We start from the raw sequence: 25,057 nt of genomic DNA, 5'->3' as shown, positions 1-25,057 counted from the left end.
TTCTTGTAGACCATACGACTTCTGAATAATTAGTGCCGGTTATCTTACAGTCTGTTTATCTTTGCATACGGCCGAGCATCTTTCACTAACCGAGGAGCAACGGTGGTTATGACACTATATCTGTAATCAGTAGGACCAGGGCTGTAACACTTGTCCGTCTCTAATGACCTCATTGTCGACGGGACATTAAACTCTATCCTTCCTTCCTTCTAATCCCATGTCTTGCCATCCTGATTTAGACTCTCTGCAGTTTTATTATATCCCCTAAATTGAAAACTGAATGCCGGTATGTTTCCCTCATCAACAACACGTCCGACGTCATAACGTTATTTGACAATGCGTAACTTGTGCTCCATCTCCAGTCAACTGCGTAGCGACGGTATGTTAACCATTAAAACTTCCGTAAGTTGTTCCAGATGACTTCCACATGAAACTTTACAAGCAGATCGTTTACAACCAGCAGCATACATTTTCCGAAGACTGTGGTATTCGTAGCCAATAACTCACTCTTATAATGAATATTATTTAGAATGTAAGTGCCTCCTATTGGAGAGAGATAAATTTAGCTGTTAATTTGCATTTTTACTTCTATTTTGAAAGAACTGACACTGAAAATATTTTTTTGCGTTGGTAGTAATGTACCTATTCCATTCATTTTGCTATTGACCTTTACTGCTTTGTAATTCCGCCAACACTGGAATTATTACAGATGACACAAAGTAACTTGAGCTGTGCTATTTATTCGAGCAAATCAGAAGCTCGTGATATTCTTACGAGGTACTTACGAGGTGCTACCGTAAATTTCCCATTTGACTCCAGCGAAGCAAACTAGCGGCGACAGAATCTGTGTAGGGTTCGATTCGTATGAAGAGGTCGTTTAACTTGTCTGTCAATAGAATAAATGAAATGTGGCTTGGGGGTCTGTTCAATGTTGGTGTGGAAGAGTGGGAATGCCACATTGAAACCACACTCGAACTACGAGGCACGTCATAATCAGAACGATTTTCGCGACGAATCTGTTGTGCAAAAAGATTTCTAGCAACAATCTTGTCGCCTTAAACTTGAATAAAGCTCTCAGCTTTTGACATTATCCAACATTTCCTTTGTCAGGAAAGCAAATGACAAAAAGACCATGTAGTTTCACAGATGTAAATGGCGTAGTAGTGTGACATTGGCACGTTGTCCACAGTGACACTATCCCCGTCACCCTGGAACATAACATAAGGATTGATTTGAACAAGTGCTTGGCTAGGCATGGTCCTATTGGAAGAGGTATGCTCGAGCTTTACTCCTGACTTGGCCGACCTGTTATACGAAGATTTATAGTTAAACGTGGTCTCCAAACAACAAGACATTTTCCACATACACGTACAGGGGTTGGACGAAACTATGGAAATACCGCGAGAAATGCATGCCGGAAGATAAATGAAGATGCAGCCAAGCCTGCAGCATGTGCTGCTGTATTTCACCGCGAACGGCATCTGTGAAACGTCCTCAATATGTTTCATTTGCCAGTCGTGTTTAGAACAGTGTTATGTGTACCTGTGTGTGCTTTATGTCCGAGCTAAGTGAATTTGAATGTGGACAAATAGTTGGTGCTCGTATGGTGGATGCATTCGTAATCAAGGTAGTGGAAGTGTTTGTTGTTTCAAGAGGCACCCTAATTTATACCGCATATAGGGAAAGCGGAAAACATAATCTGATAACCCACAACGCGAACGAAAGTGTATATTGAGTCATCGTGACAGACGGTAATTGAAGAGGACGACAACTGCAGAATCGTTATAGAACTGTATGTCGCATTCGCGAACCCTGTCGGCACCAAAGGAACACGAAAGGAGCTTCAGAAGTAGGGGATTGCAGGGCGAGCTGAAACTCCAGGACCAGTCATCAGCGATGAAATGCCCTTAACAGGATGTAGTGATACCGAAGCCATAACACTTGGACTATGAACAATGGAAGTGTCATTTGGTCGGATGAATCTTGTAGTCAGTGTGTGGGTGTTATGTTGACGAGTTGCGCAACGGATTGATCTGACAATTACACTTTGACTCCTGCAAGAAGCAATTTCCACCCCACACTACTACAGAAGTCAGACTGACACTCCTCAAAAAGAAATGCCTGAAAAACTTTCAGCAGTAAATATCTTCTGGAGTCGTCCGCTGTAAGGAAAAGACACAAAAAATTCTATTTTATTACGTGACTAGTATACTGGAGTATTGCTAATTAACGTAAGAAAAACATTAAACGAACGGAAAGCATTATTTATTGCAAAATTTAAGAAAAATCAAATGAAACTTTTATTTATAAACTGATACACAAATTTCTGGGTTCTTTTCGGAATAGGAGGTTACCTCTTCTGGATAGGAATTCTGTTATTGACATTTATATATGAAGCGTGGGAAAGCTCTTTTACCCCTTTTCTTTAAGAATGTTATTTACTTGGCAGAAAGGATGAGAGCCAAGCCTACTCAACTTGAATAATTATCCAACTGAATTTTGCTAAGTACGGTCGAGGCTATCATGTGAGAAATGTAATGGAGTGACGTGAATGAAGTATGTTATTTCTAATGGAGGAAAGAGGGGACTCACCTGTGCTGTAGCGTACAATACCGTGAGCTGCAACGACTGCTGCGTGCGTCGCTCGCCGCTGAAAAATAACAAAACTATCTCTTTCTATCTGGATTGACCTTCGCCAATCGAACTAGTCTAACTATTGGCGTGGTACACTGGTCAGATAACCAGTCCACCGTGATGCCACTCAATGTTCGCTCGCAGGTGCTAACTAATACTCCGTCTGTGTTGACACCGCACATTAAGTGTTGCCGCCAACACAGTGAACGAGCGACTCAATATAGAGTATCGCTCCGATTCGTTAACGACAGAGGTGCTCTCTCAGTGCAGTACTGAGTAGAGACTTTGTTCCTCACTCTCTGTGTACACGCAGGAGTGCACTCACTCCCGCTATGTGTTCCCTCTACAAGAGCATCACTGCAACGACTTCCCTCCAAGCAAAAAGCAAAAGGGTATATCATCCGCTGTCTTTCCCTCACTCCTCCAGCTCATTGCATCAGAAATAGTCCACCAATCAGCGTTACTCTTACAAACAGGAGAATGGCTAAGCCGACCAATCCGGAAATATATAGCATCTGCGTTATGCCTTTACTGTCCACTTATGAGAACTCTGAAACTGCGCACTAGGTTCGTAAATAAAATGCGTATGCTGGGGCTCTCCCAACAATACAGCAGGTTATCCCTTTTCTCTGGCAAAAACTGTTTTGGTCCATGGGCGGTCGGCCGTCTGGCGCAGCTACATGCTAACCCATCCTCCTACTCACTTTCCAGCGGGCTGGTTGCCTCCGCTGAACAAAACTCCTGTGGCTGTCGTGTCTTGAATGTTTGTGTACGCCAGCCTCGCCTTTTTAATCTCGGTGCGCACTTGTGATTTATTTATTAGATTTGCATATCAATTAAATGGAAATATGTAAAATTGACTCCACCCTATCGAGTTTTGGCTCGAATGAATCATCTTGATATGCAGAAAACGATGGTGAGGCCGGAATATGTAAGAAATGAAGGTCAGGAGACCACGCCACCTTACACTATCTCACTGTTTACAGATTCTGGCCGAGTTTATGTCCCAAGAGTGAAATATGGCAGGGGTTTATGGATTATTTGGGCAGCCATGTCGTGGTATTCCATGGGTCCCATGATTACTCCGCAAGGGCGCACTACCACCAAGGAGAATGTAACCATTTTGGCTCATCAGATCCCTCCCATCGTACAATATTTGTTCCTCACTGATTATGCTGTGTTTCAAGACGATAGGATCCCTGTTCATACATCTCGCATCGTCCAGTAATAGTTTTGTGAGTACAATGAATTGTCACATCCTCCCCCCCTCCTCCCCTATCCTTGGTGAACACAGTCACCCGAACTCAATATTATTGTGCCTTTGTGATATACTTTAGGGAGAATGATGCGTGGTCACTATCCACCTCAACCATCTTTGCCTGAACTTGCCACTATCGTGCAGGAGCAATGTTATAAGATTCCCTCGAAAGCCAAACAGGACGTGTATTTATCGATTTTCAAAGGACTGGAAGCTGTTTTCAATGCCAACGGTTTTCTTATACCATACTCATTTTAGGCATGGTAATGTGTTGTGTTTCCATATTTTTATTCAGTCCCTGTAAGTTGGTTGGAAATGATTCAAATGGCTCTGAGCACTATGGGACTTGACATCTGTGGTCATCAGTTCCCTAGAACTCATAACTACTTAAACCTAACTAACCTAAGGACATCACGCACATCCATGCCCGAGGCAGGATTCGAACCTGCGTCCGTAGCGGTCACGCGGTTCCAGGCTGAAGCGCCTAGAACCGCACGGCCACACCGGCCGGCAGTTGGTTGGACACATATCCAGATGAACGGATGGTATACGGGCCATGGAAGTTCCTCATTGGATTCCAGAAGATATTAAAAGCCTGAGAGAAATATCTAACAAAGACTAAGTATACAGCATTCGAAAATGTACCACAACAACACTAATGTGTATGAATGATGACTTTAATGGATGGAAAAGCCTAGGGGATGCATTTATCCAGCAGTCGAAGCTGCTGCTACCGTTAATGATGATGATGATGACGTGGTGATGATGGTGCCCTCTAGTCACAGGCTCTCATTCAAAAATTTGTCAATGGATATTAAACATTTTCACGATATATATAGACACACTAGCTGTTTACTTATGGCTTCACGTGTATACCTGCATGACACATACGAGTATATTGCACATATATTGCTCCACTCCCGCTCTCTCTCCGTCTCCTCTTCGCCACTCTCTCTGCTCAGCTGCCGAGATGTCAGGCATTACCAACCTTTTTCATCCCCCCCATCCCTACCGAACAAACCGACAAGAAAGCTGTCTGTCTAACAAGAAAGTGACCTAACAAAAACGTGTTAGAAGATTAAGATTTTCTCAAACATTTTCGTGCCATTGATAAGGAGAAAAGATACTTAAAAGTGATCAAGCAAACGTTATGCGATTCAAAAAGACGTGGAAAACTTACGATTATATCGTTAGCGACATATGCTCTTTCTTTTTTTTTCTTTCTTTCTTTGGGCCTCGTCCCGCGTCAAAGCGTGTTATTATGGATTTGGCAGAGTTAGTTGCAGAGGGTGGCCGGATGCCCTGCTTGCCACTACCCCGAACCTCCTGCTGTCTGCGTCTAGTGTAATCCATGAAATAGTGCGAACGTGCTCAAATTTCCGTTGAGTCATGTAACTGAGGGTTCCGAGTTAACTTTATGCTTGCTAATATTTTCTGTAATATTTCTGTGATCCTTATGAATTACGTGGGGAACTTGTATATCCATAAGCCACCTTACAGTGTGTAGTAGAAGGTACTTCTGCCAATACTATCATTTCGTCCCTTTCCTACCACGGGGAAGGAACGACTGCCTGTAAGCCTCCGTATGGGCTCCAATATCTTCTATTTTCTCGCTGTGCTCGTTTCCCGAGTCAGTTACACACTGCCTCACTCTTCTTGGAACGTAAATTCTCGGTATTTGGATGTTTAATTTTTCCGTAGTGAAAATCGCCTCTCTTGTTGCGACTGCCACTGGAGCTTGACGAGCGTCTGTGCGGTATCATCAGTGCCTACACCACGGTACTGGCCGCCACGCGACCGCAGGTCACATGTCGACAGCCCACGGTCAACCATTCTTATTAGCGCAGGCGCAGTAATGGCGAGTTGAACAGCGCAGGCGCAGACCATGCACATAACTGCCTCCGCGGTAACGTAGTAACGCTCGGCCGGCCACGTCAGATAGCTACACGACGGCAGGCTCGGATCTAGGAGGAGGAGGAGGAGGAGGAGGGAGAGGGGGGGGGGGGCAAACCGCGGTATTTGCCCTGAGCGGCAATTTCAGGGAGCGCCAAATTCGTGTTCTTGAAGAAAAAAACCTTCTTTCACAGAGCGCCTTAACTTGTTCATATGATATTGAAACGCGTCCCTATTGGTTCCTGAACATTTTTGAACACATTCTAAGTTGATTTCTGAACGAATCGTAAGTTGGTCTTTGAGTGCGTGCATAGTGTACGTGCTGTCTCTGCCAGAGGAATCCTCGCCGCATTTAGAAATAAAAACTTTCCCGCAGACAAAAGAGGACGCTGCTATGACGAACTGAGCTGAAAAAACCCGAATGAGTGAATACAAATCGCTGCTTGTTTATGTGGTTCATCGGGTATACAAATGGTAAGCATTGTTATAAGTATTAGCGAAATCCATAGATTGAAGCTAACAGATTGAAAATAAAAGACTAACAGTAATAACACGTAAGAAAGATTACATATTATCTTCTCGGTATCCAAGAAAATGAAATTTTTGCCAGATCGCTACACTACTTAGGGCCAGTTTTACAGTCCCCGGATAGCAGTCGTTTAATTCTATTCTCGGAATAGCGTGGAAAACGCGTCGTGCGAACACATAATAACGCCTAACCGGAGAATAAAACACCGGATAACTAAACCACTGATTCTGGCAGGATTAGTGAAGTTAACCGGAGAGTAAATTTTGACAATGGCAGGATTGTTTGTTAGAACGAGGAAGGACAATAAACGGAGATATCACAAAAATTATATGGAATCATATGAAGATTCCAAATTTATATAAAAATTTCGTGCTACTACTACTACTACTACTACTACTACTTTTCGATCTCATGACTGAGAAACTGGAGCATATGAACGAAATGTAAAACTATTTCCTAATATAAAACTTTTTGCTTGTAGCAGCCTTAAAATGCATTTGATATTGGTACTTCGTGAATTACATGCTGTCGTGTTATTTATATAAATGACGTAGATAAAAATGACCATTTGTGCCAAAACAGTCTCGCTTTTGTGGTGTGTATTACAACTGCTGCAATACTAGAAATGCCTATTTCGTTTTATCTAGCAGACAGTGACAAAATAGACGTAATCAAATCGAGAAACCACACCAGTCTTTGGTACTACTCGTATTAACAGCTTTTTTCAGTATTAGACAACGACATTTTGATGTCTCGTGTAGCAAAACGTTTCACGAACGTTAATGAGGTAATAGTTTCCTTCGCAGAAAAGAAAGGACGCCGTGCAAAGCTGTAGCAAGATTAGAGAAAGAAAAATGCTGGGACCTAAGGATTGAAGAAATGTGCACAGTCTTGCTTGTCTCTTGTCTTTACTTCTTTTATGTTTCCTATATTTTATGTCACACAAAAGAGAAAGTTATTAACTAATAGGCAATAAAGAGTGCAAATTTTCTGAAGAGTTCTTTTTTTACTGGTCACAAATAATCCCACCCAGTACTAATTGTGAGCTTTTTTTAAAGGGAGCCGAAGCAGGAGAGGCACCACAGGACATTTTAATTTCCACTCTCTTGAATATCGGTTTGATGGCTTTCATTACAAAATATACAAGTTTAATTCCACAAAGCGAAATACCGTAACGTGCGACAGAAGAAGGCTGTGCGAAGAGGCGTGGCACTGCACTTTGGCACACTTAAGGCCAAATAATATGTATTACATTTCCTCGAACATACATGTTTTATACATCAAACTCTTCGTAGAGATGTGTGCTAGAAAACGAACATATTTTTGAAAATTCGATTTTTTAAATTTTTGACGCCATATCTGAAGTGCTTTAGGGTGAGGGGAGGGAGGGGGCCGCGACTATCGAAGTTTTTCCCCAATTCGGAAATATCGTAGATCCGTAGCTGCACGACGGTACCGCGCAATCAGAATACGTCACGCCGCAGTAGACTCATCGGCTGTGCGCATATTTCAACGCTGGCCAGGGCTTTATAAGTGCCTGCAGTCCCTGACTCCAACAGTCTGGTCTTGAACCGCTGATAGCACGACGGCACACCATTCGGATCGCTATCATCAGGGTTTCAACCCATGTGGAACTGGACTACCGAAGGCATTCTGATTCATGGCACTCCGATCTCGGTGTCATCCACGGACTCTGCTGACAGCCGCCCCAGTGGCTGCTCTAGATCATTCGTTGCAGTACAGTATTCTTCTGTCCGGCTTTTCCATTGTTGTAGAATAAACCTGTTGTCTATTCACTCCTGCTATTACTTGTTGTTCCCCATTCTCATATACACTCCTGGAAATGGAAAAAAGAACACATTGACACCGGTGTGTCAGACCCACCATACTTGCTCCGGACACTGCGAGAGGGCTGTACAAGCAATGATCACACGCACGGCACAGCGGACACACCAGGAACCGCGGTGTTGGCCGTCGAATGGCGTTAGCTGCGCAGCATTTGTGCACCGCCGCCGTCAGTGTCAGCCAGTTTGCCGTGGCATACGGAGCTCCATCGCAGTCTTTAACACTGGTAGCATGCCGCGACAGCGTGGACGTGAACTGTATGTGCAGTTGACGGACTTTGAGCGAGGGCGTATAGTGGGCATGCGGGAGGCCGGGTGGACGTACCGCCGAATTGCTCAACACGTGGGGCGTGAGGTCTCCACAGTACATCGATGTTGTCGCCAGTGGTCGGCGGAAGGTGCACGTGCCCGTCGACCTGGGACCGGACCGCAGCGACGCACGGATGCACGCCAAGACCGTAGGATCCTACGCAGTGCCGTAGGGGACCGCACCGCCACTTCCCAGCAAATTAGGGACACTGTTGCTCCTGGGGTATCGGCGAGGACCATTCGCAACCGTCTCCATGAAGCTGGGCTACGGTCCCGCACACCGTTAGGCCGTCTTCCGCTCACGCCCCAACATCGTGCAGCCCGCCTCCAGTGGTGTCGCGACAGGCGTGAATGGAGGGACGAATGGAGACGTGTCGTCTTCAGCGATGAGAGTCGCTTCTGCCTTGGTGCCAATGATGGTCGTATGCGTGTTTGGCGCCGTGCAGGTGAGCGCCACAATCAGGACTGCATACGACCGAGGCACACAGGGCCAACACCCGGCATCATGGTGTGGGGAGCGATCTCCTACACTGGCCGTACACCACTGGTGATCGTCGAGGGGACACTGAATAGTGCACGGTACATCCAAACCGTCATCGAACCCATCGTTCTACCATTCCTAGACCGGCAAGGGAACTTGCTGTTCCAACAGGACAATGCACGTCCGCATGTATCCCGTGCCACCCAACGTGCTCTAGAAGGTGTAAGTCAACTACCCTGGCCAGCAAGATCTCTGGATCTGTCCCCCATTGAGCATGTTTGGGACCGGACGAAGCGTCGTCTCACGCGGTCTGCACGTCCAGCACGAACGCTGGTCCAACTGAGGCGCCAGGTGGAAATGGCATGGCAAGCCGTTCCACAGGACTGCATCCAGCATCTCTACGATCGTCTCCATGGGAGAATAGCAGCCTGCATTCCTGCTAAAGGTGGATATACACTGTACTAGTGCCGACATTGCGCATGCTCTGTTGCCTGTGTCTATGTGCCTGTGGTTCTGTCAGTGTGATCATGTGATGTATCTGACCCCAGGAATGTGTCAATAAAGTTTCCCCTTCCTGGGACAATGAATTCACGGTGTTCTTATTTCAGTTTACAGGAGTGTATAACAGTCTCCATGACGCTCTCGCGTATACTAAACGACCCCGAAACGAAATGCGCCGGCCGTTGTTCTTCGGATCGTGTCTATCCCGTCTAAGAGATTCAGACTTCAGAGAAATATTCAAGAATCGGTCGAACGCTTGTTTTGTAAGGCACCACTTTTGTAGGTGAGATATATTACCTTAAAATTCTTCCAGTGAATCTCAGTGTGCTATTCTTACAACTAACTGTATGTGCTTATTCCATTTTAGTGTCTTCGGCGGTTAACCCTGGGCATTTTATGGTTGTTACTGTTGCCAATTATTTTTAATCTGTACTATAATCGAACAGTAATGGGACCTCACAAGGGGAGACCACAACGTTGGGATCACGGATTTACTTCAAGCTTTGTAAACCTTTAGTAGGCCGTTAAAACAACATAAAGTGTAAGTAGTAAGGTGTACTACTCTGGCAATTCCGAGAAAATTGCAAGAGAAGTTTTACGCGTCTGTTATGTAACTAATGTATCTGTACGAAGGTGCTGGTCGTTACGAGTCATTGTGATCAAGTGGTTAGCGTTCGCGCGTTGGAAGGAGAGTCGTAGACGAGGCTGCGGTTCGAGTCCCGCTGGCAACTGTGTTTCTTTTATCATTGGTCACATTATTTAATTTATATGACATTTAAGATGTAAAGGCGCTGCAGTCTGGAACCGCAAGGCCGCTACGGTCGCAGGTTCGAATCCTGCCTCGGGCATGGATGTTTGTGATGTCCTTAGGTTAGTTAGGTTTAACTAGTTCTAAGTTCTAGGGGACTAATGACCTCAGCAGTTGAGTCCCATAGTGCTCAGAGCCATTTGAACCATTTAAGATGTAATATAGTGGGAAAAGAAACCACATGTATTTTCATGATGTAGTTAATGTCATATGTTATTCCACTATTTACTATTTGTAACTAAGTTTTGAAGGACGAGGGACAGGCTTGGAAAGCCCAAGTCAAACCTCGATAAACAATGATGAGAATGACGTTATTCACAGTCAATAATATATGAATCACAATGAGCCAGACCGCAAGAGTAATGTACAGTTTCTCGTCGGATGTGCTCGCGACATCACACGTTGGAGGATGGTATTTGTCATGCGGACTGGGAAGCATAAATTCAAACTTTATCCAAATACATGTGATTTTTTTCATTATATTATCTCTCAAATGTCATGGAAAATAAAGTAATATGACCAGTGATGAAAAAATAGATTAATAATTAAATTTGAGCAGGAGTCGAAACGTTGCCTCATACACGTTCATCTTACATAGCTCGAACGCTAATCACTTGGCCAACATGAACTCTACTGCCCGGCAGCTACCCACCGATACACAAGCTATGTGTGTGTGTGAAATCTTAAGGGACTTAACTGCTAAGGTCATCAGTCCCTAGGCTTACACACTACTTAACCTAAATTATCCTAAGGACAAACACACACACACCCATGCCCGACGGAGGACTCGAACTTCCGCCAGGACCAGCCGCACAGTCCATGACTGCAGCACAAGCTATGTGATAGACGCGTAAAACTTCTTTCGCAGTTTTCTCGGAGTTGTTAGAGTAGTGCACCATACAACATATACATTAAATTGTTTTAATGGCCTACTAAAGATGTACAAAGTTTGAAGAAAATTCGTGATTCCGACATCGTGGCCTCCCCTTGTCAGACTATTTACGGGTAATACGTTATATTTATTTACGTTGAGGAACCGCTGCCAACCCTTACACCACTCGTCGATCCTCTATAGGTATTACTACGAAGGACGTTCAATAAGTAACGCAACACATTGTTTTCTCGGCCAGTTTCATTTGAAAAAAATGCGGAATTTATGCAGGGACATCGTGGAATATTCCCGCTTCAATCTCCGTAATTTCATGAAGTTCCGATAGATGACGGCATTATAGATAGCCTTCAAAATGGCGCCTGCAACGGTGGTACGTTCCAGGCAGAGAACTGTCAATTGGTTCAAATGGCTCTGAGCACTATGGGACTTAATATCTGAGTTCATCAGTCCCCTAGAACTTAGAACTACTTAAACCTAACCAACCTAAGGACATCACGCACATCCATGCCCGAGGCAGGATTCGAACCTGCGACCGTAGCAGCAGCGCGGTTTCGGACTGGAGCGCCAAGAACCACTCGGCCACAACGGCCGGCAGAGAACTGCCATTGAGTTCCTTTTGGCGGAAAACCAGAGCATCACAGGTATTCACAGGCGTTTGTTGAATGTCTACGGAGACTTTGCAGTGAACAAAAGTACGGTGCGTCGTTGGACGAGGCGTCTGTCTTCGCAAGGCATTACATTAGTCGGCGCATCCGAAAGCAGCTCACAAAACTTCATTTTCCTGTTCTTTCTCAACCACCCTTCAGCCCGGATTTCATACATTCCGACTTCCATCTCTTTGGCCCGATGAAGGATGCACTCAGCGCGAAGCAGTAAGTGGTTGATGGGGAGGTTATTGACGCAGCACGGCGTTGGTTTCGACGTCGACTACCTGAGTGATACCACGCAGGCATACAGGCCCTACCAGCAAGGTGGCGTAAGTTGCTCTCATTGGACGGAGATTGTTTTGAAAAATAGGGTTTTAAAGCCAAAGAGTTGAGAATAATATGGTGTATTTTAATCATGAATAAATTCAACAAGCTTTCAGAAAAAAATTGTTGCATTACTTATTGAACGCCCGTCGTATGTTACGCAACTGTTTTGAGGCGTCGCAGCATTCCTGTCTGCGACAGCATCCCCCGCAAAGTTCTTACGGGACGTACGACGTTATCCATTTGATCATTTAAGTATATTGCAAACAATAACGGACCTACAAAAGTCCCTTTGGGTACTCCCGAAGTTGCTTTTACATTTATTGATTCCATAGCTGCAAGAACGACGTGTAGAGTTACTTGTGATAGAAAGCCACGAAGCCAGCCACAGACCTGGTCCGATATTTGAAGTGTCTCATATTACACCAAAGCAACAGATATTGGTGCGATATTTGCAGGAAGGAAGGGAAATAAGGTTAGAGCATGATGCGCCCTCGATAACAAGATTATGAGATATAGAACGCAAATAGAACTGGACAATGTTGAGGAAGGAAATCGGCTAAGATTAACGAAATATCTCAGCTTTTGCCTGAAGTGATTTAAAGACGGATAAATTATATCGAGTTCGCTAGACGGGGTTATAAACTCCGCTCTTTCTGAATACGAGCTATGTGTCTTAATCACAACGCTACCTTGCTGAGTGATAAGATATACACACATAAAAAAAAGTTTTGCATCACCTCGGTTCCGAGAGTTCCGGAACCTTTACAGAAAATTGGAATAGAGATCAACATAAACATCATTTACGCCCTTTTTATGGCTCGTGAAAAACACACATTGCATGTTGTACCACCATACAACGAGACCTTCAGAGGTGGTGGTCCAAATTGCTGTACACGCCGGTACCTCTAATACCCACTAGCATGTCCTCTTGCACTGATGCATGCCTGTATTCGTCGCGGCATGCTACCCACCAGTTCATCAAGGCACTGTTGGTCCATAGTGTCCTCCTGCTCAACGGCGATTCGGCGTAGATCCCTCAGTGGTTGGTGGGTGACGTCGTCCATAAACACCCCTTTTCAATCTATCCGAGGCATGTTCGATAGGGTTCATGTCTGGAGAACATGCTGGCCACTCTAGTCGAGCCATGTCGTTATCCTGAAGAAAGTCAATCACAAGAAGCGCACGATGGGGACGCCAATTGTCGTCCATGAAGACGAATGCCTCGCCAATACGCTGCCGATATGGTTGCACTATCGTTCGGAGGATGGTATTCACGTATCGTACAGCAGTTACAGCACCTTCCATGACCACCAGCGGTGTACGTCGGCCCCACATAATGCCACCCCAAAACAGCAGGGAATCTCCACTTTGCTGCACTCGCTTGACAGTGTGTCTAAGGCGTCCAGCCTGACAGGGTTGCCTCCAAACACGTCTCCAACGATTATCTGGTTAAAGCCATATGCGACACTCATCGGTGAAGAGTACGTGATGCCAATCCTGAGCGGTCCATTCGGCATGTTGTTGGGCCCATCTGTACCGCGCTGCATGGTGTCGTGGTTGAAAAGATGGACCTCGCCATGGACGTCGGGAGTGAAGTTGTGCATCATGGCTATTGAGCACAGTTCGAGTCGTAACACGACGTCCTATAGCTGCACGAAAAGCATTGTTTAACATGGTGGCGTTGCTGTCATGGTTCCTCCGACCATAATCTGTAGGTAGCAGTCATCCACTGCAGTAGTAGCCCTTGAGAGGCCTGAGCGAGGCATGTCATCGACAGTTCCTGTCTCTGCCCGCATCTCGTGGTCGTGCGGTAGCGTTCTCGCTTCCCACGCCCGGGTTCCCGGGTTCGATTCCCGGCGGGGTCAGGGATTTTCTCTACCTCGTGATGGCTGGGTGTTGTGTGCTGTCCTTAGGTTAGTTAGGTTTAAGTAGTTCTAAGTTCTAGGGGACTTATGACCACAGCAGTTGAGTCCCATAGTGCTCAGAGCCATTTAGTTCCTGTCTCTCTGTATCTCCTCCATGTCCGAACAACATCGCTTTGGTTCACTCCGAGATGCCTGGACACTTGTCTTGTTAAGGGCCCTTCCTGGCACACAGTAACAATGCGGACGCGATCGAACCGCTGTATTGACCGTCTAGGCATGGTAGAACTACAGACAACACGTGTCGTGTACCTCCTTCTTGGTGGAATGACTGGAAGTGATCGTATGGCGCATCCCCTCCGTCTAATAGGCGCTGCTCATGCATGGTTGTTTACATCTTTGGCCTGGTTTAATGACATCTCTGAACAGTCAAAGGGGCTGTATCTGTGATACAATATCCATAGTCAACGTCTGTCATCAGGAGTTCTGGGAACTGGGGTGATGCACGACTTTTTTTTATGTGTGTATTTTCCAGACTGCATGAAATTTTGTAAGGCTAGCGGGAGTTTGTCCAGACGTGGCAGCTTAGCGTATAATTACTTTAGTGTTCATTGTTGCACGTGAAACTTTCTAGAACCTTCACAGATGAGGGTGGCGAACACTTCTGCTTCTGGTATTCCTCCCACACACCCACTCACCCATCCACACACACACACACACACACACACACACACACACACACACACACACACACACACATGCAACAATGAACACTAAAGTAATTATACGCTAAACTGCCGCGTCTGAACAATCTTCCACAATCCTTACATAATTCCATGCAGTCTGAAAAATACACAAATCAAAAAAAGTTTTGCATGACCCCGGTTCCCAGAACTCCTGAAGACAGATGTTGACTGTGGATATTGTATCACAGACACAGTCCCTCTGACTGTTCGGAGACGGCCGCTGTGGCCGAGGGGTTCTAGGCACTTCAGTCCGGAACCGCGCTGCTGCTACGGTCGCAGGTTCGAATCCTACCCCGGGGATGGATGCGTGTGATGTCCTTAGGTTAGTTAGGTTTAAGTAGTTCTAAGTCTAGGGGACTGATGACCTCAGATGTTAAGTCCCATAGTGCTTAGAGCCATTTTTGACTGTTCAGAGATGTCACTGCGGTTACGCGGGTGTTAGTCTATCGCTGTATATATATTAGACAAACACCCGCGTAACCGCAGTGAAATAACGATGACAGCATGAGGGGGAGAGTCAGTCGTTAAACGTTGATGTCCGACAGCGTAGTATACAAGTAAAATGTTGCCCGCGAAACAGGCCCTGGCGAGCCATGGACAAATTTCCTGTGGCGGAACAGTGGCCTGGCTTCCGGTCCCTGCCGCGGGTGTGTGCGTGCTGGCGCTCCCCTTCGCTTCCACACAGCTGTACCGAATACCGTGGCGTATGGACGTGACAGTAGGAACATATTTACACGCAAAGGCCATCTGAGTGAACATCCAAAGCAACATACCCTCCTTCGGAATCCGTACTACGGCTTACAGTGGATGGACAAGATACTATGTACCTCTGTGCAATAACAGTCCTAAAAGCAAAGCTGTCGTATACCCATGCCCTTGAGCGTCGAAGCGTGCCACCTAGCGGACAAGAATATACACGCATCAGTGTATTACTAACAGTAATAGCGGGCGGAGAGAAAATATGATGCGGTGTTAACATTTCGATGCGGCTGATCTCTCAAATTTCAAAAGAGGCACACTTGTCGTTGTCCATCATTCTGGAGCTTCAATGATGAGAACAGCCATCCTCAGTAAGATCGGGAGAGCGCCAATAGCAAAGTGTGGACGTTAACCTATTTGGTAATCTATAGCATGGTACGGAATGAGAAGCTGTGGTACGAGACCCGTCAGGAAGAAATTAAAACGTCTCAGCGCTGACACCACTCCCACATCTGACTAAAAAAAACAACCAACAGCCTCAGACTTCAAGCCCCCATCTGAAACCACATATACAGAACTTCATCCCATTCTCCTCTCCCGTCCGGACCCCAACTTCCTCAAGTACAAACAAAACCATCCTCCTTGAAATCCGAAAATGTACTCTATGACCAATAAAATGACGCACCACGAAGGAATTATCTGAATAGGGCAGAAACTGGTAGATGTGATGTACACGTACAGGAAAAAAACCAACAAAAACAAAAAAAACATTACAATTTGAGAAAAACTTGATAATTTATTCAAGAAAAGGAACTTCACAAATTGAGCAAATCAGTAACTCATTGGTCAACCTCTGACCCTTATGCAAGCGTGACACTGGTTGAGAGAGTTGTTGGGTGTCCTCCTGGGGGATATCGTGTCAAAGTCTATTCAACTGGCGCATTAGATCGTCAAAATCTCGAGATGGTTGAAGGGCCCTGCCATAATGCTCCAAACGTTCTCGACTGGGGTGAAATCTGGCGATCTCGCCGGCAAGCACGAAGACAAGCGGTAGACACTCTAGCCGTGTAAGGGTGGCCATTATCTTGCTGAAATATACCGCATGGATGGCTTGCCACGAAGGGAAACAAAAAGGGGCGTAGAATATCGTCGATTTACCGCTGTGCAGTAAGGATGCCGCGATGACAAACCTAAGGGCACGAAGGCGAGTCACAAGAGATTCAGTCACCAAATGATGTTGATTTTATGATTAAATATGTAAACAGACTGATCAACAAGATTCTGAAGTGGGTTTAGGGGGTGATCAAGAACAAATACCAGCATGCTGGGAGACAATTGACAGGGAAACGTCCGAGGATGAGGAACAAGAGTTGTCAACAGTTATTGTAGGCAACTGTACAAAAACTGATGACCCTAAGGGGTCCTGTTGTGAAAAGAAATGTCACCCCACACGATCACTCGTGGTTGTCGGGCTGTATGATGGGCGACAGTCATGTTGCTACCCCACCGCTGTCTGGGGCGTCTCAGTACACGTCTTCGCTGGTCATAGGGGCTGAATTCGAAGCGGGACTCATTACTGAAGACAATTCTACTCCAGTCAATGAGATTCTAGGCCGAAGACGTGACTGGAGGCGCTCTCACCAGGGTGGGATACCAACCTAACTGTCACCTGCCTCATGGCCCGACAACTGGGAGTAATTGTCTGGGGTACCATTTCTTTTCAACCTCTTTGGTTGTCATGCGCGGCGCCCTTACAGCGCAGCGGTACGTCGACGTTAATCTAATCCCCGTCCTGTTGCCCTTGATGGCTAGCTATCCTGGGCTCACTTTCAGCAAGATAATGCCCACACGGCGAAAGTTTCTAGCGGTTGTGTTCGTGCTTGCCAAACGCTACCTTGACCAACGAGGTCGCCGGATCTCTCCCCAGTTGAGAACTCTGGGACATTATGGGCAGGACCCTCCAACCAGCTCGCGATTTTGACGATCTAAAATGCCAATTGGACATAATTTGGCACGCTATCCCACAAGAGGACACGCAACAGCTCTGTGAATCAATTCAAGCCGAATAAGTGGTTGCATAAGGGTCAGAGGTGGACCAAAGCGTCAGAGGCGTGCACCGAGCCTGTGCGGCCCGTCCCTGAACCCACAGCACTGTAACTCCGGTCTTATATTAAAATAACTGATGGCTGTAACATCAGCATCAAGATGGTTACTCAAATCTCCACCGTTGCTTGTAATTATTAAATCAACTTACTGTTAGGTGCGTGTGTAAAACCTCTGTAGCTTACGATGCATCTACATCTACATCTACATCTACATGGATACCCTGCAAATCACGTTTAAGTGTCTGGCAGAGGGTTCATTGAACCAAATTCACAATTCTCTATTATCCCAATCTCTTATAGCGCGCGGAAAGAACGAACACCTATATCTTCCCGTGCGAGCTCTGATTTCCCTTATTTTATCGTGGTGATCGTTTCTCCCTATGTAGGTCGGTGTCAGCAAAATATTTTCGCATTCGGAGGAGAAGGTTGGTGATTGGAATTTCGTGAGAAGATTCCGTCGCAACGAAAAACGACTTTCTTTTAATGATGTCCAGCCCAAATCCTGTATCATTTCTGTGACACTCTCTCCCATATTTCGCGATAATACAAAACGTGCTGCCCTTCTCTGAATTTTTTCGATGTACTCCGTCAGCCCTATCTGGTAAGGATCCCACACCGCGCAGCAGTATTCTAAAAGAGGACGGACAAGCGTAGTGTAGGCAGTCTCCTTAGTATATCTGTTACATTTTCTAAGTGTCTTGCCAGTGAAACGCAGTCTTTGGTTAACCTTCCCCACAACATTCTCTATGAGTTCCTTGCAGTTTAAGTTGTTCGTAATTGTAATACCTAGGTATTTAGTTGAACTTACGGCTTTTAGATTGAACTGATTTATCGTGTAACCGAAGTTTAAGGAATTCCTTTTAGCACTCATGTGAATGACCTCACACTTTTCTCATACTGTATGACGTTTATCTTTTTCTCACCAGGTACACCTTTTCCTAGGCAGAGTCTGGCTTCTGACTGCAGCTTATTTCACAGAAATTTTGTTAAAAAAATCAACAGTTGAAATTTATCACTTCATGAACCAAATACAGACCTGTGTAATGTGCAATGTTTATTAAAAGCCTTAGTTGGGAAATCTGTCGAAATTCCAATCAAACTGAGCGCTTCGACGCTCTTCACAATTTCCTAGTAGAAATTCACCGTATTTCGGACGAAAATGTCGAGAATAAAATTAAGGGACATTTGAAGGGATTCGGAAAAATTTCAAACACTGTTTCCCTCCTCTGTCTGGTAATAACAACTAGATTCGCAATCACTTGAAAAGGACAACAATTTTTGAATCCGCATGAAGTGTAAATTGAAACGAGCAGCCACTGGAAACTTCCAGTGACTAACTTACAGAAAATAAATATTTATCGCTGGTAATCTTCTGGTTAAGCTTCAAGGCGGAGTTTCCAATGCTATAAAACAAAGCGGTAACAAGTTCATTACCTGTCTTGTCCACATATCAGTGCGAAAAGGCTTTTGTCTCTTACGCGCATATAAAAAATAAATCCGGGAACAAACTTCACAATGAAAGTAAATTGAAACTGTAGTTATCTTCTGCGGTTCCTCATTTCAAATTCATGTCACATGCAAAGCAGGCGGACCTTCCTCAACGAATTCCGAGGAAGAGTTGACCCAATCAGTTCCGCAATGAAAACTTATAGAGTAACAGAAAGGTGTAGAATACTTTAATATTGCATACCAGACCTAACCACTGCGCAAAAGCTTCATCAGCCCTTGCGTTATAAAAGCATTAGGCTATTAATCCATTTGCTCTGAATTCACTTACTTCCATGTTTCAGTAATTACTTTCTTTGCATTACATCTATCGTTTTACGTTGCGCGTTATTTTTCTTTGTAAAGAATCGAGAACGCCCTGTTCCTAGCACATCAAACCTTCACGATTCTCAAAGGAGTGCAGACGATTCAGAAGGCAGTTCTTCATTCTGCACCTGTGTAGCTAGTCAATGCCGCCTTCCCAGCACTGCCGGTTTCCCGGCTGCACGGAGCCTTGTTGACACCCGGGCTCGGCCGGGTACCCGACGAGACGCGGGCCTCGACGGCACATCGCGACTCGCGCACTCCGTTGCAGGTAAAGTTGAGCTCACAATGAAATGAATACCCCTAGCTGCACACAGGCGTTGATGTAAGTTAACGGGGACAGTCGAAAATGTATGCCCCGACCGGGACTCGAACCCGGGATCTCCTGCTTACATGGCAGACGCTCTATCCATCTGAGCCACCCAGGTCACAGAAGATAGTGCGATTGCAGGAACTTATCTCTGGCACGCCTCCCGTGAGTTCCACATTCCCAACTTATTATCCCGCACTATATTCATAGTGCCCTTGCCCATTATACTCATTATTCGCGGCTTGTTGCCGGTTCCCGTAAGAGTTCAGGCACTGTTTGTGCATCCGCACAGAAGAAGGTCAAATGCCCGGTGAGCCTTAACTATGTATGTATAGTTAAGGGGATGGAAGTCGGTAGATATGATGTTCCTGTATAGACAAACGAATGATTACAATTTCAGAAAATTTTGAGGATTTATTCAAGAGAAGAGAGCTTCACAAACTCAGCAAGTCAATAACGCATTGGTCCCCCTCTGGCCCATATGCACACTGTTAACACTGTAATTTGGCTTGGCCTTAAATGGTTCAAATGGCTCTGAGCACTATGGGACTTAACATCTGAGGTCATCAGTCCCCTAGAACTTAGAACTACTTAAACCTACCTAACCTAAGGACACCACACACATCCATGCCCGAGGCAGGATTCGAACCTGCGACCGTAGCGGTCGCGCGTTTCCAGACTGTAGCGCCTAGAACCGCTCGGCCACACCGGCCGGCTTATTCGGCTTGACATTGATTGTTGGAGTTGCTGTATGTACTCGTGAGGAATAATGTGCCAAATTATGTCGAATTGGTGCGTTAGATCGTCAAAATCCCGAGCTGGTAGAAGGGCTCTACCCATAATGCTACGTATGTTCTTCAGTGGGAAGAGATCTGGCGACCTTGTTGGTCGAGGAAGAGTTTTGCAAGCACCAAGACAAGCGGTAGAAACTCTCGTCGTGTGCAGGAAGAATGTATGTCACTCGTTGCAAATATATTTCCTACATTAGAGCATTAAGAGGGCTGCATTCTACACGACTAATAGGTCGGAAACCATATAGCTCTAGCATTATAGTGTGTTTAAGTGCAGAACCGTGTAGCTCTTAGAATGTGTTTGTGTTCCACAATGATTTCTCTCTTTCCGATACCTTCTTGGTAGGGACACCAGACACTGGAACAATAGTTCAGAATTGTTAGCACAAGTGATTTACATAAAATGCTTCAAACTCTGTCCGTCTGGAGCTCCATCATTCATAAACCACACTTTCTTTTTAACTGTCTATTATATCACCATAACACTCTCATATTTACTATGCACCAATAAGGGGTGCCAAATTCTTCGACATGCACACATCTAGAGAAAACTTGTGCACGTGGATGGGTGCCGTGAGTAGGACTGGTGCAGAACAGTCTTTGCTGAACAGCAGTTACAGACTCAGTTCGCTCTGTTCCTTCATGAGACATGGAATGTAGCGGGTATAGTACCCTCCCACTTCTGGTCAGTTGCAAATTAAAACAGCACAGGGAGGGTTGCTCAAAGACAATGCGAGGAGGTCTTTCAATCTCCAACTTTATCCTACGAATGCGAGAATACTCTGTGACTCTCATCCACATAGGGAGAGATGGCCACCCGTAATTGTAAATTCTGCACTGTGATCGAAGTGCTAGAAATATCTAGATAACCTAACTGCAACAGTATAGGACGTTGTCTGGTATACTTTGGTGTATATGTCCGAGAATTAACCATGAATGGACGTACTGCACAGTCATCTATCTATGTTCGCAGTCTAGTGCATAGTACTCGCCAAGTAATGGTTCAAATGGCTCTGTGTACTATGGGACTCAACTTCTGACATCAGTCCTCTCGAACTTAGAACTACTTAAACCTAACTAACCTAAGGACATCACACACATCCAAGCCCGAGGCAGGATTCGAACCTGCGACCGTAGCGGAGGCGCGGTTCCAGACTGTAACGCCCAGAACCGCTCGGCCACCCCGGCCTGCGCCAAGTAATGGAGGGGTGGTTTAGTGATGATACAGAAATTGGGAAGCATGTTGCCGAGTCATTGGTTGGCACTGAAATTGCGGAAAAACTGGTAAAATTGCTAAAATCGATCGCACTGTCAACTGTGGTTCTTATTACAGTACATCGTCCCACATCGATGGATTCTTTTCCGCCCCATCCGTCCAATTGTACACTGTTGATTACCACATAACAACTTGTTTGAGATTAGTTCAGCCTGCGACGGCGGGTTAGGTACAAAAAAATGCGCCAACGTGTCTGCTCTTTCCCGCAGCAGTGGGGACTAGCGTAGTGACCAGTGTGGTGCGTGAGCAGCGACGGAAGCGGACGTGTGTGTTGTGTGGGAAGATTCAAACTGATAGGTTTGACGATTATTCTATCCATGTAAATTGATCGGTTGACTGCTTGGTGACAGTCTCTCCGACCTCAGTGCGTTTAGTACGGCAGGCGTGTGGATGACGAGGGCGGGCTTGCAGCTGCCGGTACAGTCGATACGTGTGTAGGTCTCTTCTGCCTGGCTCTCGCAAGATGATGCGATGCCCCTGCCGTGGCTCCCGGCAGTCAGCAGACGGGGCGCGCTCTGTTGGATTTTTCACGTGACATCTTTAGTGTAAACGTTGCGGTGGAGGAGGGTGCTTGTTTTCTCAAATGACGGTGCATACAACACCTCGCATATGTTTAGCGCTAGGATCTATTTGTGGCGGAAATTTAATCACTTGTTTTGCATAATGTTTGTGTTTGAAATTTAGATGTTCAAAATATTTTTTTATTATGAAGAAGGATCATCGTAAGGTGGAGGTGAGTGTTTTAAATTAAATAAAGAATATGTAACAATATATGATTTACACTTAATTGAATTTCATGTCGTGAGATCCTTCTTCTCCTGCATAGAATAAAATCTTTTTCCTGCCAATTTTTTCTGGGAGGTGTGGGGAGCAGAAGGTCGAGAGGGGATGGGACATCCTCTGGTGGTGGCATTGTGCACTAGCACAGTCGATCTCTGCATGTCAAGGCGAGCACAGACACGAAAATTTCCCAACAAGACAACACCTCCAATCTACAACAGTATAATTACATAATTAGGACATGTGGTTGCTGGATGTGAGCTTTCGCCATCAAATAAAGAGATCAAACCCTTGAAAATTGAATTTTATAAATAAACAGTATATCCTTTGCTATGTAATTGAATTTCCTGTCATGAGATCCTTCCTCTCCAGCACAGACTGTGTTCTTTTCCCACCAATTTCCAGACTGGCGATGGTTGTGGGGGTGGAGGGTTGGAAGATGGGATGACTGAGCTGGGTGGAATTTCCAGGAGGTGGAGGGGGTAATTAATTTATCGACTTAATTAATTATTCAGTTGATATCAAAAGTATGCTTCTATCAGCAAGAGGGGTTCCCAGAGGGCTGGGGGAGGTGGAGGTGGAGGGGTGGAGTGTTTCTCAGAAGGACAGATAATCCCCAGGGGGCCTTAAATCAACCCCCAAGGGATCATAAACCACTTAGCAGAACAATAGGTTAAGTGGAGTGGGAGGGAATCATAAGTGAATCAAGTTTGCCTCTGCATGTATACAACTCACACTAACACAGTGGAGCGATACTGGCTTTGGCCTACTACTCTCACCATGTGTGGACAGTCCTTATCTTGCTGAAGTGTAAGCCCAGCACAGCTTGCTCTGAAGGGAAAGAAAATGGGGCATAGAATATCGTCGACATACCGCAGTGCTGTAAGGGTGCCCAGATGACAATTAAAGGGGTTCTTCTATGAAGTGAAATAGCATCCCAAACCATCACTCCTGGCTGTCAAGATGCATGGCAGGAGAGAGACTGTGAGCTGCTGCTGTCCAGGGTATCTCCAGACACATCGTAACTGGTCGTTGGGGCTGAATTCAAAGTGGGACTCATTACAGAAGACAATTCTATTCCAGTCAATGACATTCTAGGATGAAGATGTGACTGGAGACGCCCCTCACAGCAGTGGGGTACCAACCTGACTGTCACTTGCCATATGGCCCAACAACCATTTATTTCATAGTAGGACCTCTTTGGTTGTCATCCACGACACCCTTACAGCGCAGCGGTATGTCGACGATTTTCTATGGTCCATTTTGTTGCCCTTCATGGCAAGCTATCCTGGGCTTACATTTCAGCAAGATAATGCCCGCCCCCACACGTCAAGAGTTTGTACTGATTAGCTTCGTGCTTGCCAAAGCCTTCCTTGGCCATCAGCATCGCCGGATCTCTCCACAACTGAGACTATTTAGATAATTATGGGTAGGGCCCTCCAACCACCTCGGGATTTTGACCATCTAACTGGCCTGTTGGACAGAATTTGGCACGATATCCCACAGGAGGACATCGAACAACTCTATCAATCAATACCAAACCAAACAACTGCTTGCATAAGGGCCAGAGAAGGACCAATGCTTTATTGACTCGCTCAATTTGTGAGGCTCTTTCACTTGAACAAATCGTCGATTTTTTTCTGAAATTGTACTCAGCCGTTTGTCTGTACATGTACATCACATCTACCGAATTCCGTTTAATCCGAATAATTCCTTCATGCTGTGACTTTCTTCTTTTTTTTGTTGAAGAGTGTACTAAAACTACTAACTGGCTGAACATGGGGATTGCACCCTTCCACGATGGTCCACACCTATAAATCCCTGATCTGAACCATTCTCTATTGTGCAAACGTGGCGTGAACTTCCGCTTCTGTTCCTTTTGTCACGCCCTACAGATCCTCAAAGACTACGCACTGCGCCTGGCCTTTTGGATCAGCTTACCCTGCCCCATTCAAATCCTCTGAGTATACTACATTACCTGTAAATTCGATACTATCCACCAGCTAATTTCCTCCCTGCTTACTGATCTTGGCGCTCTGCTGCGCCTCTACCAGCACATACCCCCAACACTACATCTCCACATTCACATGTCCTCTGCCCACGAAACTCTAATCGTCTTTCCTTACCCGACCATGAAATCTGTTCTGATATGTACGAGTATCCGTCTTATGAGATCTAGGAAAACCCACCCCTCTTACCCTTTTCAGGGCTCTCTCTTCCTCTCCGCTCCCCTCCATCCATTCCGTAAGTCTTGGTTCAGAACTGCATCTCTCTTCACTCTCTCAAACCTCTCCCCCGCACATCTGCCCACAGCAACTTCTCCTACGCACTACCCCAAGTGCTACAATCCCATGATACCCCTAACCATGGCAGTCTACATCCATTCATCACTTCACTCATCTATGAATCTATTTTGATCAGTCAACACATTGGCCTTCTGTCTTTTATCTTATGCAACTGATAATTTGTCACTTTATTCTGTAAAACGCACAGTGCAACATTCATTTTCCATTCATATGCGTATACATTTTAATCAATCAACAAATCAGCCTTTTA

General features: G+C 45.5%; 1 protein-coding gene and 1 non-coding gene across 2 annotated transcripts in view; both read right to left on the bottom strand.

Moving 5' to 3' along the window:
* Window positions 1-25,057, bottom strand: part of LOC126471053 (patched domain-containing protein 3-like) — a 630,102-nt gene that overhangs the window by 585,302 nt on the left and 19,743 nt on the right. The gene's annotated exons all lie outside the window — the stretch shown is intronic.
* Window positions 19,699-19,772, bottom strand: Trnat-ugu (transfer RNA threonine (anticodon UGU)). The gene has a single exon. It is a non-coding gene; the product is annotated as a tRNA-Thr (tRNA).

The sequence above is a fragment of the Schistocerca serialis genome, chromosome 3 (assembly GCF_023864345.2).
Source record: "Schistocerca serialis cubense isolate TAMUIC-IGC-003099 chromosome 3, iqSchSeri2.2, whole genome shotgun sequence".
Classification (NCBI taxonomy): Eukaryota; Metazoa; Arthropoda; class Insecta; order Orthoptera; family Acrididae; genus Schistocerca; species Schistocerca serialis.
This window is presented reverse-complemented; position numbering and strand designations above follow the sequence as displayed.